Source organism: Penaeus chinensis, chromosome 5 (assembly GCF_019202785.1).
Source record: "Penaeus chinensis breed Huanghai No. 1 chromosome 5, ASM1920278v2, whole genome shotgun sequence".
Classification (NCBI taxonomy): Eukaryota; Metazoa; Arthropoda; class Malacostraca; order Decapoda; family Penaeidae; genus Penaeus; species Penaeus chinensis.
In genome coordinates this window covers 6,240,661-6,245,660 of record NC_061823.1, presented here as the reverse complement: position 1 = coordinate 6,245,660, position 5,000 = coordinate 6,240,661, and positions in this window count along the sequence as shown.

Below are 5,000 nucleotides of genomic sequence, written 5' to 3'. Positions count from 1 at the left end.
GAGAGAGAGAGAGAGAGAGAGAGAGAGAGAGAGAGAGAGAGAGAGAGAGAGAGAGAGAGAGAGAAAGAGATAGATAGATAGGTAGATAGATAGATAGATAGGTAGATAGATAGATAGATAGATGGGTAGATAGATAGATAGATAGATAGGTAGATGGATAGATAGATAGATAGGCAGATCGATAGATAGATAGATAGATAGATAGGTAGATAGATAGAGAGAGAGAGAGTCAGGAAATTTAATTTAATTTAATTTGTCTTTTTATGCGAGACTGACATGTACATTTTTAACATAGCTACGATTCCGAAATACCATTTTGTGATTTTAGATAATCAATTTTTGATTTCTTGCTCTAACGATTTTTTTTTTCTCTTCATTTTGTTTTATTTGCACATTATCTCATATCATAGACGTCTGCATTTTCATAGATACGGAATTCATGCAAAATATAGCATGAAAGAAGCTGATTATCTTTACAGATAGGTTTATATTAACTTCTATTTATAATTATTTTCGTCCAGAACTTCCCTTGGTTTTATATAGTTTGCTGCTATACCGGAATACGACAGCAGTCTATGATGAAAACTCTGTATGTTTATCTCTGGCCGTTTATATATCTGTCTACGAATCATTCACTCTCTAATTCTTTCCTCTAATATTTTTACAGATTGGCAGCAAGTTTGAGTTAAATTCTAAAAAGTCTAATCTCCCCTCTTTACTGTAAAATGTTGAATTTTGTTTGATTATTATAACTACTATAGTAATTTTCATCATTATATATTTGGTCAGGTTGTTCATCAAATCAGTATATTTCTGGCCACGAAGTCCTTTTGATTTTACTTTCGATTTCGTGGCCATAAGTTTCATGAACAATTCTGACAAAATATATAAAGATGTGTTTGTGTGTGTGTGTGTGTGTGTGTGGTTGTGTGTGTGTGTGTGTGTGTGTGTGTGTGCGTGTGTGTGTGTGTATGTGTGTGTGTGTGTGTGTGTGTGCGTGTGTGTGGTATGTGTGTGATTGTGTGTGTGTGTGTGTGTGTGTGTGTGTGTGTGTGTGTGTATGTGTGTGTGTGTGTGTGTGTGTGTGTGTGTGTGTGTGTGTGAGTGTGTTTGTATATGTGTGGGCGCGTGTGTAGCGTATGCATACACATGTGCATATACCAAATATTGTATATACTGTAGTTACTCTATAAGAATTACAAAGTTTTCTTTGTTATCCCCATTAAGTCGTTTTCTATGGATGGACCTAGTCTTATAGGAGAAACTACAATAAAAATTAAATAAACAAAAATATATAAATACAAGTTGGTCTTACAGAACGAACATCAATAAAACAATTTACACTTCAAATAATTAGATTAAGAAATGAATCGTTTGTGAAAATATTCAGACAAGAGCAGGAATATATTTCATAAGATATTTAATTGAGATTAAGCATATCAGAAAAAGTCGCACACAGAAAATAAAAATATGAGCCTACGTGAGATTCCGCTCTTGGCATAGTAAAGGATAAGAAAAAGGAAAAGAAAACAATTGAATAAAGGCTGATAAATTAATAGAAGAAGTTAAAATACTTGATAAAAATAAATAGTCCTATTCATGATAGAGAATGTGAGAATGAGAGGGAGAGAGAGAGATAGATAGATAGATAGAGAGAGAGAGAGAGAGAGAGAGAGAGAGAGAGAGAGAGAGAGAGAGAGAGAGAGAGAGAGAGAGAGAGAGAGAGAGAGATTGAGAGAGAGAGAGAGAGAGAGAGGGAGAGAGAGAGAGAGAGAGAGAGAGAGAGAGAGAGAGAGAGAGAGAGAGAGAGAGAGAGAGAGAGAGAGAGAGAGAGAGAGAGGAGGGTGATGGGAGAGAGAGAGAGAAAGAGAGAAAGAGAGAGAGAGAGAGAGAGAGAGAGAGAGAGAGAGAGAGAGAGAGAGGAAGAAAGAAAGAGAGAGAGAGAGAGAGGGGGGGAGGGGGATGAGATAGATAGAGAGAGAGAGAGAGAGAGAGAGAGAGAGAGAGAGAGAGAGAGGAGAGAGAGAGAGAGAGAGAGAGAGAGAGAGAAAGAGAGAGAGAGAGAGAGAGGGGGGGTGGGAGACAGAGATGAGAGAGAGAGAGAGAGAGAGAGAGAGAGAGAGAGAGAGAGAGAGAGGGGGGGGGGGGGAGGGAGGGGGGATGAGAGAGAGAGAGAGAGAGAGAAAGAGAGAGAGAGAGAGAGAGGGGGAGACAGAGAGGAGAGAGAGAGAGAGAGAGAAAGAGAGAGAGAGGGGGGGGGAGGAGGGGGATGAGAGAGAGAGAGAGAGAGAGAGAAAGAGAGAGAGAGAAAGAGAGAGAGAGAGAGAGAGGGGGAGACAGAGAGGAGAGAGAGAAAGAGAGAGAGAGAGAGAGGGGGGGAGACGCAGAGGAGAGAGAGAGAGAGAGAGAGAGAGAGAGAGAGAGAGAGAGAGAGAGAGAGAGAGAGAGAGAGAGAGAGAGAGAGAGAGAGAGAGAGAAAGAGAGAAAGAGGAGGGAGGAGTGAGTAAGTGAGAGAGAAACAGAGAGGAGGGAGGAGTGAGTAAGTGAGAGAGGAACAGAGAGGAGGGAGGAGTGAGTGAGTGAGAGAGAAACAGAGAGGAGGGAGGAGTAAGTGAGAGAGAAACAGAGAGGAGGGAGGAGGGAGTGAGTAAAAGAGAAACAGAGAGGAGGGAGGAGTGAGTAGTAAGAAAGATGGAGAGAAAGGGAAGGGGTAGAAGGAGGAGGAGGAGGCCTTCTCTCTCACTTACTCACTCCTCCCTCCTCTGTTTCTCTCTCACTCACTCCCTCCTCCCTCCTCTCTACTTAGCCTACTCTCCTTTGTCCTAGCCTAGCTTTGTCTACTCCAATTTTTGCCTTATTCTTGTTCCTTTTACGCATTCTCTCCTTTTACTACTTCTCTATTCCCTTATTCTGCTGCTACATATACCCTTTTTCTCTGAAACTTCTTGGTCTTTTCTATGTTTGTACTGTTCTAGAAATCTACCCCCTCCATCTATCCTTTTATATTCACTTTATCTTTCACCTTTTCTTTCTCGGCTGTTCTCTTGTTCTAGATATTTTACTTTGTATTCCTACGACCCCATGACCCACCCTTTTCCTTTATCCTGCCCTTAAATCCTGGCCACGGAAAAGTAGGAAGATTCTGGTGGACATACGACATACGGATCGGCTGTCACTCCCCATATCTCATGCCCTTTTTGATGTTCACTCTGGCCTTTAGACTGGCATTTTATTCAAATCAGTGTACATTTTAAAGTAACTTTCCTTGTTTTATGATTAACGCCTCCTTATTAACTTTTTATTTGTCGGTTCTTTTAGATGTTATTGTTTTTGTTTACCAGAGTGCCGCTCTTATTTGTTTGTTTTTTTAATTTAATTTATTGGCCAAGCATGATTTTAGTTTTGCTATTTCTATATTATTCTCTTACCTGTTCATTTTTAGTTTATTTGCAGAGCCAACAGAAGTTTTGTTTGCCTGTTTGTTTGTTCGTACGTTGGTTTTCGATTTCTAGTCACAAATGTTTTTGGTATCTTTCCCTTTCTTGTTACTTATCGAGCACTAACTTAGTACCTTACATTGTGTTCTGTGACTTTTTTTTTTATTATTTTCATGATTCTAGAAGACTGGCTACGGGTTTTATTTACCGTATTGCTTCTGCCATAATCATTTTTTTTTTATCCTTTTATCTTTTCAGTTATTTAGTGTGTTTTATATTTTCCCCCAACCAAATTGTATTGTAAATATTATTTTTATCAAAATTCTGTATTCCTTTGTTTCCCCTCGCATATATAAGGGGGGTGGATTCCGAATAATAAACAGTGTTAAGACGAACGTGTGTTTGCGTATCCCCCTGGATCTTACAGTGCCATGGCGACGGACCCGAAGGAGAAAAGGTTGGACCTGTCCTGACTATTGCCTTAGTTGGAAAAGCTGGGCGTGTTACATAGTAATAGTTAGGAATGAGAGTATAACACCACTCATCCACAGACAGCCCTAACTTCCTTGAGGGCTTGTGAGGGATATGTATATTGCGATATTCTTTTGTTTTTCTTTGTTTTTAGAGTTAACAGGGCCCACCTATCCCGGCCCATACTCCTTTCATCCCGCTTCACGGGGCACCGCCATTTTTGATGGTGTGGTGAAAGGGCTCTGCCCACGGATACCCTTACATTATCTATTAGATAGCTTACAGAACCCCCAGTTAGATAGATGGAATAAACCCTAAAAAATCAAAAATTTTAACTTTCTTCCTCCTTCTCTCTGTCTCTCTCTTTCGCATTCTCTCTAGCTCTCTCTCTCTCTATCTATCTACCTACCTCTCTATCTCTCACTCTCTCTATCTATCTATCTATCTATCTATCTATCTCTCGCATTCTCTCTCTCTCCCTCTCTCAAAAATGTATGTACGTATGCATTACACACGCACACACGCACACACACACACGCACACACACACACACGCACACACGCACACACACACACACACACACACACACACCACACACACACACACACACACACACACACACACACACACACACACACACACACACAAGAGATACAAGTTAAACATTCAAATGTTAATTGCATCGCAAACCAAAAGCAAACAAACAAACGGCAAAAACTGGAGCTTATTAATTCCTACCAGCTATATAATAATTATTCAAGATGGCTCAATGAGTTAAACACCTGCCTACGAGGCGGGGGGACTGGGGTTCGATCCCCCAGTCCTTTTCCTTTTGCTTTCGATTTCAAGGCCATAAATATATACATTTTTTCAGTAATATCGACAAAGATGTTCATATGATAGATGAAATAGAAATAGAAGATTATGAAGAGCAGACACGGACAAATGACAAGATATTCGGGAAGAGCGATTTTGTATGTGTTTGCAGTGTGTTTAACGCATGCATCCAAAATGCTCTCTCTTTCTATCTCTCTCTTTATCTCTATCTATCTGTCTATCTATCTTCCTATCTATCTCTCTATCAGTCTATTT